This window comes from Monodon monoceros, unplaced genomic scaffold, assembly GCF_005190385.1.
Source record: "Monodon monoceros isolate NGI ecotype Baffin Bay Population unplaced genomic scaffold, NGI_Narwhal_1 Super_Scaffold_13, whole genome shotgun sequence".
NCBI classification, from domain to species: Eukaryota; Metazoa; Chordata; class Mammalia; order Artiodactyla; family Monodontidae; genus Monodon; species Monodon monoceros.
This window is the reverse complement of record NW_021703769.1, coordinates 614,767-626,176: the sequence shown is the minus strand read 5'-3', so window position 1 is coordinate 626,176 and position 11,410 is coordinate 614,767.

Below are 11,410 nucleotides of genomic sequence, written 5' to 3'. Positions count from 1 at the left end.
GCCCGCCGCCTCGCCCCGCCCCCCCCACCTCCGTTAACTCCTGCGCAGCCGCCCCGGCCGCGGGAGGGAAGGGGAGGAGAGGAGGGGGAAGAAAGAGGAGGGAGGGTCAGGCTGCGCCACCCCGCCGACCTCTTCCCGCCCCTCCGGCCACGTGTGCCCCGACGAGGGGATCCGGCCCCCTAGTCCCCTCTGGGGTGGGCAGGACCGGGCAAGCACACGCCTGAGCAGAGACCCCAGCTCTCCCTGGGATCCCCAGGCGGTGCGGTGCCGGGGCCTGGCCCCAGGTGAATTCTTACCAGCTGGGCCCGGACTGGACCCCTTGGAGCCGGGGAGGCCAGGCTCTGTGTTAGAAGGCCCAGCTCCCCGGGACCTTATGCTCCTGGCCTCTAGATGGGCCAGGCATGAGGACGCTTTAGACCCCAGGCCCTTGGTTGTGCAGGGAGGCCTCTGTGGAGACTTCCTTCCTAAGAGGTAGCGTGAACTGGGCCTTGGAGAGGACGTCCCCGCGGGGGAGACAGCTGGGGAAAGGTGGGGGTTTGCAGAGGCTTCTCGGCAGGAAGGAGGGTCAGGAAGCTCAGACCTGAGAGACACCCCGGGGAGCCTTGAAGTCCCCCAAGGGGCCTGGGATTTGTTCTGCAGACCCCAAAGAGGCCCGAGGCAGGGGCAGGGGGTTGGAGAGTGGGCCCCAGGGCAAGACCTAGGCCTCAGGAGAGCAGGCTCTGGACGCAGACGGCAGCATGTCCCCTTGGCGGGGAGTGGGCAGAGTTGGCCTCCCCTGTGGCTGTGGGTGTCCTGGGGGGTCACTCAGGAACCTGCTGCTGGAAGACCAGAGGGCTCATTCCTCAGCTCCCGAGGGGCCCCTGCACACTCGATGCTGTCAGCTCCTCACGATGCCCCCCCTGGACCCCCCCCATCTGCACACCTAGGATGGTGTTGGCTTCAGGGGCCCCTCCTGACTACACCCAGACCCCTCCCACATTCACCTGGCATCGTGGGATGTACCAAGCGAAAGGCCCTGTTTAGTAGCTGGTGATGCCCTCGCCGGTAACGGCTGCTAACACAGGACCCCTGGCGCCAGGTCAGCTGTGTCCTTTGCCCTTTGGGTTCCAAAGGCATTGGCGTGGTTTTGTTTTTCTTCAGTTGGGCAGAAAGCATAATGGACAGTGCAGGCACAGGGCTAAGTCATCTAGAATGTTGGGGAGACCACAGCACATGCCACACCCACACCTGTGCACACAGGTGCATCCCAGGGGCCACACTCCTGACCCCCACCTCCCTGCCTCCAGGCCTGCTCACTAGCTACAATCTTCAGCGTTAGGTGGGTTCTCCCCCGCTGAGCCCAGGCCGAGGGAGGAGACGGAGGCCCTGGATTACGAACGGGAAGAAGGGGCCACTGCGTCCCGCGCGCACTGGGTCTGCACGGGGGTGACGTCTGGGGGACACACATGCTCAGTCCTCAGAAACTGGGCAAAACACCTGGGACTCAGACGTGCAGACACCACGAGGGCTGGGCCACCCCCTCCTGCTGAGGGGAGGCCTCCCAGACCCTGGGGTGCCACCTGGGCTGGGCATGGTCCCTCCCTGGGGGAGCCCCTCCCCAGGGTTGGATGGAGAGCAACGTGAGCCCACGGTTAGCGTGGCTCACCGAGGATGAAGGTGTCACCTGTGCAGGGGCATTGAGACAGCAGCAAGGTTTGGGCTCGGCGTTCCAGGGCACTGAGCAGGAAGAAAGGACGGCACGTCCCTGAGGTCCGAGGGGCTCCTGGCTGTCTTCATGACCTCCTGGGGGAGGCGGTGCTGAGAGGGAGCCCCCACCCGGCTGGAAGGGGACTGGGCTCGGTTGCATGCATCCCCCACCTCCCCGAGCCCCTGCTCGCTTGTCTACGGTGGCGTTGGCACCAAGAGCTTCACCGCATCTCTTGGAGGTTCCGGAAGGCGAACACCGCGTCAAGGTTTGAAAACCTCTGCTTCCTCTGTTTAGGGTGTCCTTTCCGTGATCATCTGTGTTTTCAATTTTGTGTCTTGCACACCACGGGCTGTGCACTGTTAGCAGTCTGGTCCCCAGCGCCCCCACCCCTGCCACCTACGCAAAGCAGGTCGTTGCAAAGAGTCAGTCGGGGTGAATTTCATGCAAGTGACAGAAATTCCATTTATTTAAAAATAGATGGGAAAAGCTTTCAGGCTCAAGCCATCTTTGCCAAGACTGCACTGACGGGATCCAGAGAAGGGGAGTGGAAAAATTCGGATGCACGCGATGCCCAGCCCCAGTTTGGGGAGAAAGCTTCCACTGGGACTCTGGGGCGGCCGCTGCCCACGCCGGGCGCTGTCCTTTCAGCACCACCCCAGAACCTTCTGAGCCCAGCCCAGTCTTCTTTTGCCCTCTCCCCTGGCCTCCTCCTCCTGTCCGCCACATCACCGGCTACACTGAGCTGTCACATCAGAGGCCAGCTCAGAGTCTCACCCCCTGCCCCCCAGTACTCCTGTGTGTTCCCTTCCTGTGGGGGAGCTCACCACGCAGGGCTGTGACCTTGCTTCCTGGCCCGGCTCCCCTGCCTTTGGGTGCATCTCACTCACCGTCGTGTCCCCCAGAGCCTGGCACAGATGAGGCCCACGCTGTGAGGTCAGGGCATGTCACAGCGGCTGGTGTCGGAGGCCATATGGAAGCATCTGGATCATCCCCTCTTTGGGAAACTTCATGGTGACCCTTCCCACAGCTCAGACCACGGGCTCAGCATTTCCCGGGAAGTCGCTTCTCCACAAGCCCAGGGGTTGTGACTCTAGCTTCACAACAGACAGACAGTGGAACCAGAAGACTTCAGAGCACAGGGGAGTGAGTGGAGAGGACGCAGGCTTCCCCTGGCCATCCGTCCCGTCCGTCTGTCTGAGGGCCACCAGCGGCAAGGTCCCGCAGGCCGTCCCCGGGGGAGGCAGCTCTGGCACCCTGCTGTGGGATCCCTTTTTGTTCAGCCCCGTCTGATGCTTTGTTGACACCTGTGGTCACCAAAAAGATACTTACATCCCAGTGTTCAGCCATGCTCAAGTTCATGGCCAGTGACCACGTGGACATGGGGGGCAGACCCTGAAAAGCAGAGTTTCCTGTTTCACCACCACCCCATTTCCTCCCGGTAGAAAAGAAGCAAGCTGCTTCCCCAACCACACCGCCTCCAGAAAAACAGATGGTCCCCCAGAGGCCCAGAGGGAAAACTCCACCAGGCTGAGAAACAAGACAATTTGGGGAAATGAGAAGAGACAGGTTCTCAATCACATAACCTGGGTCAGGGCTGTTGTCGTCTTAGTGCTATGATTTGGGCAACAGGAAGCACCTACCCAGACAGAGAGTCCCACCCCCTCCAAGGAATTTTCCGTTATTAGGAGGAAGGGCTGTATTATTTATCCAGCTCATGGAGGGAAAAAAGAAGTGAGGAAAAATTCAAGATATGAAAGCATTGATTTTTTTTAAACATCTTGCACTAAAGTCAATATAAATTTAATTTATAGGGTTTTCTTTTAAAGGCTCAGAACCCTCAACAAGCTTCCCGAGCCCCAGCTAATTGCACGCGGGAGCTGACCTGCATTTCTCAGCCGCCAATAACACCTTGACACTAGGAGTCCATGGTCGCCTGTGGCAGCGGAGACAGGCTGGGCAGCAGAGGTGGCCCTGGAGGCGTCCAGATGGGTGGGAACCATCGTGTGGGTTCTGGGCTCTCAAGGGGGCCCCCCCTGGCCATCTGCCCTCAGGTCCCACCCCCACTCTCTGCGGGGGACCCGTTTCCAGGAGCAAGGGGTGCGGGGGGTTTGTTTGGGAGGCTGTGCCTTTTGTCATCTCTGAGGTGTGATCCAGGCCCCACCAGCGCTCTCTCTCTCCGAGTCAATGCTCCCATGACCCACTTTCCTCGCCGTGGCCTCTTTACCTGTGTGACCTGGCCCGGCGGTCGCAGACCCCCACCTCTCTACCCCACGTCCCTTCCTCCCAGCTCCCCGCCCTGGGCACACGACAGCTTCAAGGACCCTCAAGCAGGTAAAGGGGGCTTTGAATATACTCTTCCCTCTGGCAGGAATGCTGTTCCCTCCATTAGCACCCGAAGGTCCCTGTGGTTCTCAGGGAGGCCCTGCTTGTGGATCTCCCCTGAGGTGTGACTCCAGCCCCAGCTCTCAGGTTCCCCATCACAGTCTGAAACTGTGTTACTTATTGGCTCACCACCTGCTCATCCCCCAACCCCACTAGACAGGGAGCTCAAGAGGAGGATGGTGCCACACTCACAGCCCCGTGTATGCCCACGGGCCCGTGCACACACATATAGCCTCATGCACATGCACACAGCCCCGTGCACACTCTCACGGCCCCTGGCCCAGCCCACAGAAGCTGCTCGTCAACATTCCCTGACTGAGTGAACACATTTTTCTAGAGCTAGATGTTGCTTGGAGCCTCTAGCCAGGATGTGTCCCTGATGACCGGCCTGGGGCTTGTGTGGCTTAGGGTCTGCCCAGGTAGACCACAGGCAGATGTGAGCTGGAGTGCGATGCCGTGGAGACAGGCTGCCCACCAGCAGAGCAGTCAGCCACCCTGCCCACACACGGGCGTGGGCATCTGGGTCCTGGCTGCCAGCCCACCGCCAGCCCCGGCTCGCTTGAGTGCCCGGCTTGCTTGGCCAGATGTCCAGTAGGCTTTGGACAGAGCTGTCCAGGCTGGGGCAGGGCCCGTGGGTTGTCAGAGTCCCCCCCACCCCCGGCCCCCTCACCCAGGACAAGGTCACCACACACTAAGCCAGGGAGGTGGGACAGAAAGGCTGGACTCTTGGACCAACAAAACCAGGACACATCCGCCTAGACAGAGCTGGAGCCCTCAGCCAGCACCACGGGCTCAGGCAGGGTGGCCCCTGACAAATCACTCCACCAGCAAACGCGGCTCCACCCCACAGCGTTGCCAGAGGCAGGGTGCTGCCGGCTGCGGAGCGTAGCCCTGGGGCGGCCCCGCGGGCTCATCCGAGCTGGTCAAGTGACTTTGCAGAGCCCAGGGGTCCTCGTTGGTCGAGTGAAGAGAAATGGCTCCCGCCTCATGGGGCTGCCGGGGGTGCTGAAAGGAGGCGACCCCGAAAACACCACCCAGCACAGAACAGCATCCATGAAACAGCAGGGAGATGTATGGTGACCCCAGTCCTGGCTTAGAAGCACCCTCTTCCTTGGTTTCTTACAGACCCTCCCCCATGGGAGAGTCCCCCAGCTCAGACACGCTGACCCCCTCCCTTCTTGGCATCCACCCACAGAGATGAGATCCACTTAGGCCAGTCATTCTTACCCAGGGCAGCTTTGTTCCCCAAAGGACATCTGTAACGTCTGGAGACATTTTTGGGTGTCATGATGGGCACAGGTGCTATTGGCATCTAATGGGTAGAGGCACAGAACAAGCTCCTCACCCCCACAACAGAGAATTATCTATCCCTGGATGTCAATAGTGATGAGGTTAAGACACCATGATTTAGGTTAACAAGGTCTTCTCTCAAGTTGCAAATATTTCCGAGGAGTTAGCCATTCACCCCTTAGTATAAAATAGTGCCAACAAATGGATTTTCTCCCTAAAGCTCCTAATAATACCCAAGCCAAGGGATGAGAATTTTCATGGCAGGAGTCCACAGTGTTGGGAAGGAGAGCAACTCTCCCCGACCCCAGGAAGGGCTTTGGGCAGGGCAAGCATCTGTGTGAGGGGCACACTTGCCAAGAGGCAACAGGACGGCTCATCATGAGAGTTCGACAAAGTAGCCCTGGGTTTTCCATGTTGCTATTCTCTAGCCTGATGACAGGATCTACCTTTACACCATGCAGAAGAGTGCAGCCTTTGCTTCTTTTCACGGCTCTGTCTGTGTGTAACTGGGCAAGGTGCTGGCCCTCTCTGGCCCTCGTAAATGATGCCACAGGGTTGTTGCAACCATTCACGGAGTTAAGGTTTGCATAGCACTTAGAACAATGTCTGGCATGAGTAAGCATTATATAAGCTTTAAAGTAAAAATAAATGAATCGATTCCAGGGCTGGCTCTGCAATCCTGCATTTCCAACATGTACCACCTTCCTCAACACTTGGGGGGAGGACCCTGGGTTCCCGGAGACACACAGTAAAGAAGGGATGAGAGGACACCAGAGGCACCTAGCATCCCAGAGGCCTCACCCCCACGCCAGCGGAGGCAGCTGCAGGCTTCCAAGAGAGCCGGGGCTCAGGGGAGCGCCATCTAATACAGACCCCAGCCCTAAAGGTGGGCAGAGCACCCATCCAGGTCCTGCCCACTCTGAGGGGCAAGAGGTTTGCTCAGAGGCCAGAGATGGAAGGGGACATTTCACAAACTCCCACCGTGGGGTTCAGAAGCATGATCCCCACCCCCTTCCCCGCCCCTCTTCCCTCCTTTGTTCTGTCCTCCAGCTCCCCTTTTGGCTCAGCTTTGCCACCGCCCCCCACTTTCTGGGCAGCTGAACCACTGACACCAGGACCCCAGCCATCTCGAAAGACCCAGCTTCAAACAGCAGCTGGCACGGTCCTTGTCACCAGAGCCCAGGGTGAGCCCTCTGGGCCAGGGAGCTGGGCCCATCCGTCTCGCGGGGCTGGCACAAGCCCAACCACGGCCCCTATGCCCCCCAGAGCTGCCAGCATCCCTGACAAGAAGATGGCTTCGGAGCCTGGGGCCACTTCACCGAGCATCTTCACAGAGACGGTCCAAAGAGAATGATCTGGTCCCTGCCCCACTGACCCTTCCAGGTCCACCCACTCCGCCCGGGGCGGACACGGAACAGGCAGGGCCTGGGAGCTCTCGCCTCCCCCACCCCTGCTTCCGGCCGCACTCGGCCCGCAGCCCAGGCCCAGCCCCCAGTGTGCGGCTGGTTGGACCTCTGCGCTGGTAGCTGGTTCGGCCGGGCTCCCAGCCACGAGCCCACGTCTGAGCGGCCCTCGCCCTCCCCAGCCGACCCCCGAAGAGAGACGCCAGGAAAGGAAGCAGCTCCTCTGGACACCAAGCTCCGTTCCTCCCCAACCCACCCAGACCCACCCCAGTGAAGTCATGAGCAGCCAGCGCAGCCCCCAGCCGGCTTCCCCCCTCACGGGCGCGGGACCGGGAAAGCTCCCCAGCGCCGCTTGAGTCCAGCCACCCACGGCGCCCTGGGCTCAATCCTGACTCCAGCCAGCCAGCCAGCAGTGCAGCTACAGCCGGGACACAGCTTGTGCGGGCGCACACACACTCACACTCGTGCACACGTGTGCATGCACACGCGTGCTCCCTCAAGCACGCACGAGATGCACGCATGCGCACTCACCTGCACACATTCGCTGCCCTGGCTCCCGTGGGCTCCAGGACCCCCACCATGTTCTCCCCACACTCCACACAGCCACACGCAGATGTGCACAGCTCCACACCCAGGTCACACTCACACAGGTGTGCACGGCTGGGTACACACACCAGAGGCACTCGTATAACCTGGCACACACACGGTCCCACTCCGAGACGCACCAGGGCACCCAGGAGGAGACACACCCACAGCCCCCCACAAGGGCGGTCACTCCCTGGCGAGAAGCCCTGGGGTCTGAGGCCGCCATCCAGACACAGGACTGTCACCACCAGGGTCACCCAGGTCCCTGGGGGAGGGAGGGAAGGTGCTTCCTGTCTTGAGGGCAGGGCGCCAGGATCCCTGGAGAGACAAGGGCGGGAGACAGACCAGATTTGGCCGGCTCAGCAGGACCCTGCAGCCCCGAGGACCCATGAATTTTTCGGAGGTACCCAAAGTGCAGATTGAAGCTGCCAGTTGGGTCCTGGCAGATCTTGCTTTCAATTATTCCCCAGCCCAGCAGAGGGTGGAAGACCCGGCCCCGGGCCTCAGCTTCAGGGGGCAATCGCCCACCCCTGTGGCCCCCACGTCCTGCGTGGCAGTCCAGGCATCCAAGCCCAGTGTGAGCGCTGGTCTGTGCCCCCCGCTCGGGTCCTGGCCCTGAGGCTGTACCCCCGCCTGCACCCCAGGGTGCCCTGTCCGGGCTGTGGTGCCACCCACCCTGTCCACCCACCCTCCGCCTCTGAAGCTGACGCCCCGACCCCAAGACCCAGTGGACCCCGCCCCCTACCCTGCTTCCCTGCCCCACCCACCACCAGACCAAAGGGAGGGGCCCCCACGCCCTCCGCTCACCGCGCAGCCTCAGCCCGGACTCCGATGGCCGTGCCGGGAGCTGGACAGCAGCGGAGGCGGGCCAGGAGGCAGCTGCGCAAGCCCTGCGAGCACCTGACCGCAGGGGGTTCCTCCACCCACCATCTGCTTTGTCCCGCTGGCGGTGGGTGGAGCAGGGCAGGAACCAGCGCCCTCACCGCCTGCACTACTGCCCAGATCAGAGGCTCTCAGAGTTAGGTCCAGGCACCCCGGGGACTGAGAGCCCTCCAGAAGGCCCTCAAGATCAGACTGTTCTCCCAGTAACGCCAAGGCCTTGGCTTTGTCCCGCCCGTCCCCCCTTGTACAGTGGGGTTTTCAGAGCCATGCGATGTGTGACGACTGCGCTGTGTGACCTTGAGTTTTAAATATTTCTGCTTTCCTTTCCGGTGCACCAAGTCTGTGGCTACCACCTCAGTGGTGTCTGACCTGCGAGGGTTTGAGAACCGACACCCAGAGTGTGACGCTGGGCCTCTGCCATCCCACCCAGCCCTCCCCTCCGGCTGCCAGTCCCGAGGTGTGGCCAGTGCCCACCCTCCCCCTGAAGCCCCTCCCGCTGAGTGTGTTTGGCTCCCGGAACAGCCCAGAGACCCAGGCCCCTGCCCACTCCATCTCTGCAGGGGGCTGCTGGTGGGGGGGCCCCCCCCCCCCCGCTCCGAGGTCAGCAGAAAAATCCTGGGAGAGGTGCTGCATGTGCTGCCCCCACGTGGACACCTGCAGGTACTGCATGTCCCCGAGAGTGAGGTCCGGATTTCTCTTCCTCTGCCCTGGGGAACCCCACCCTGATCAAGGCACAGGGATGCAGAGAGGTCCAGTGCCCTGCCAGGCAACAGACTAGGAGCTGCACCTTCCTGGGGCTGCCTTAATCACTCCATCCCCGAAGGGGGCCCAAGGCCCCCTCCGAGACCCTCTGAGAAGCCCCACCCTCCACTGTGGCAGGGACCCCCATCTTCCTCAGACTCCGGTGGGAGTGGAGAAGTGCTCCCACCTCTGTCCTCACACTGTCCTGAGAGTCCATGAGCCTGGAATGATCTGTGTCCCCCACCCCAGGAACACACTCACCTGCGGGGGGCAGGAAGTATGGCTGAAATCCCCCCACCCTTGGCATCTGGACCACAACAGCCGCTTGGACCAGAGGGTGAGGGTCCCCTCAGGGACCACGCTGGGGGGCTTCCTTTGACCCCCGCCGGGGGCTGGATTCATTCTTACCCTGTCTCATGCTGACAGGTTTCTCTGGCTTGACCCCAATTCTAACTGGGCGAAGTGTAAAAGGACAGCTTCCTGGGACAGACAGCTGGCAGGGTCACAGCATGTTGGCCCGGGGGGCCCAGGACGAGCCGCAGCTCAGAAGAGTGGCAGGGGGCACCCAGTTTCCTTGGGTAGGGCCACCAGATAAAACACACCAACAAGTGTGAATCTCAGGTAAGCAGTAAATACTTTTTCAGTGTACATAGTGTATGGGACATATTTATGTTAAAAAATTATCCACTGTTTATCTGAAATCCAGATTTGCCTGGGGTTCTGTGTCTCTGTTTGCCTACTCAAGCTGCCTTCCTTGGAGGCCTCTGAGGGTCAGCCCAGACCCTTCGCATGGGGGTCTACAGGCTGCCAGCACCGGGGAAGTGGGTCCCAGTCCACACTCGGCTTGGCTAGTCTGGTGCCCTTCTTCTGGTCCTACTCTCCCTTCATGCCCCCTCCGGGGGCCCATCCCCACTTTGGGACTGGGTGGGGAGACACCACCATCCCTCCGTGGACACCCCTGAACCCCAGCACCCATCTGTCCTGGCTGGCCCCTCACTCGGTGGCATAATTCCCATCACCACCCAGGGTGGTGGGCTGGATATGCTCCCAAAGAGTTCAGGCCTCAGGCCCTGGAACCTGTGATGTGACAAGTGTCAAGAAAGTGTTTTGCAGAGGTGACTAAATCAAGGATCTTGAGTGGAGATGATCCTGGATTATCCAGGGGGGTCTTCAGTGACCTCCCTTATAAGCAGTTGACAGAGGAGATTTGACCCAGAGGAGAGGAGACCATGTGACCATGGAGGCAGAGACTGGGGGCATGTGGCCACAAGCCAAGGGACTTCGGCAGCCACCAGGAGCTGCAAGAGGCACGGACCGGACCCTCCCCCACAGCCTCTGGCCACGCTGGATCTTGTCCCAGGGGTACTAGACTGTGGGAGGGTCCATTTCTGTCGTTTTAAGCTTCCAGCTTGAGGCCCATTTGTTGCTGCAGCCCCAGGGGACTCATACACTAGGGGACCCTGTGGTTGGCCTGCTGCTCACCCTGGAGGGGACGCCCCACAGCCCAGTTCCCGCTGCAGGCGGGCAAGTCTGCACTGCGCCCGCAGTCAGGGATCCGCTCAGCCCCGCCCTGAGCTCCATCTGCAGCACCAACACCCGGCTCGGGCTAGGCGCTGCTTTCTGGAAGCAGGGAGAGCTGGGCAGCGAGCCCTCCCTCCCCCCTCCACCGTGCTTGCTGACCAAGGTCAGGGCTTGTTCTGGGGTTCCAGGGGCTGGGGTTCCTGGCTGTGCCGGGGGCCCCACTGAGGAGCAGGACGGCAGTGATGCTGCGTCCAGCCACAAGTGACCAGCCTAGGACTGGGAGTTGGGGGCGTTAAGAGTGGGCTTCCAAGAGCGTGGGAGCTTGAAAACCCGTGTGAACAACAATGTGTGTGTGACAGCCAGTCGTGGGGGAGGAGCCCTCAGTTCATCCCATTCTCAGAGAGACCCCCAACACGTTCAACCCCGCTTCTGCGGATCCAAAGTGACTCATTCTTTGTCCTGGGTGCCCCCACTGGGGGAACGCCAAAGCCCCCTCACCAGCTGGACTCTGGATCCAGTGCCCCACCGTCCCCCTGGGTAGCACAGGTGGACACCTGGCCAGGTCGCCCACAGGGGTGGTGGGTGCTGGGCGGGACGCCAGGTGGGACGGGGCTGGCAACTTGGTGGGGGGCCAGGAGGGGTCCTAACGAACGCCCTCCCGCAGGGCGAGCCGCCCACCCCCCAACAGCAGGCGCACACGGCTCCGGGGTCGCTCAGTTTATTGGTAAAACGGGCACTGAGCGTGGCAAAGGCTGGACACGGAAGCCGGGGCGGCGGCGGGGGCGCTTTTCCTCTTAAAGAACTTCCACTGGACCTTGATGGCGAGCATCCAGTCGCTGACGGAGAGCCTCTTACAAGCGGAGGTGCAGACATGCGCCTGGCGAGGGGGCGGGGCGCCGGGACCGCGCCGGGGGCGGGG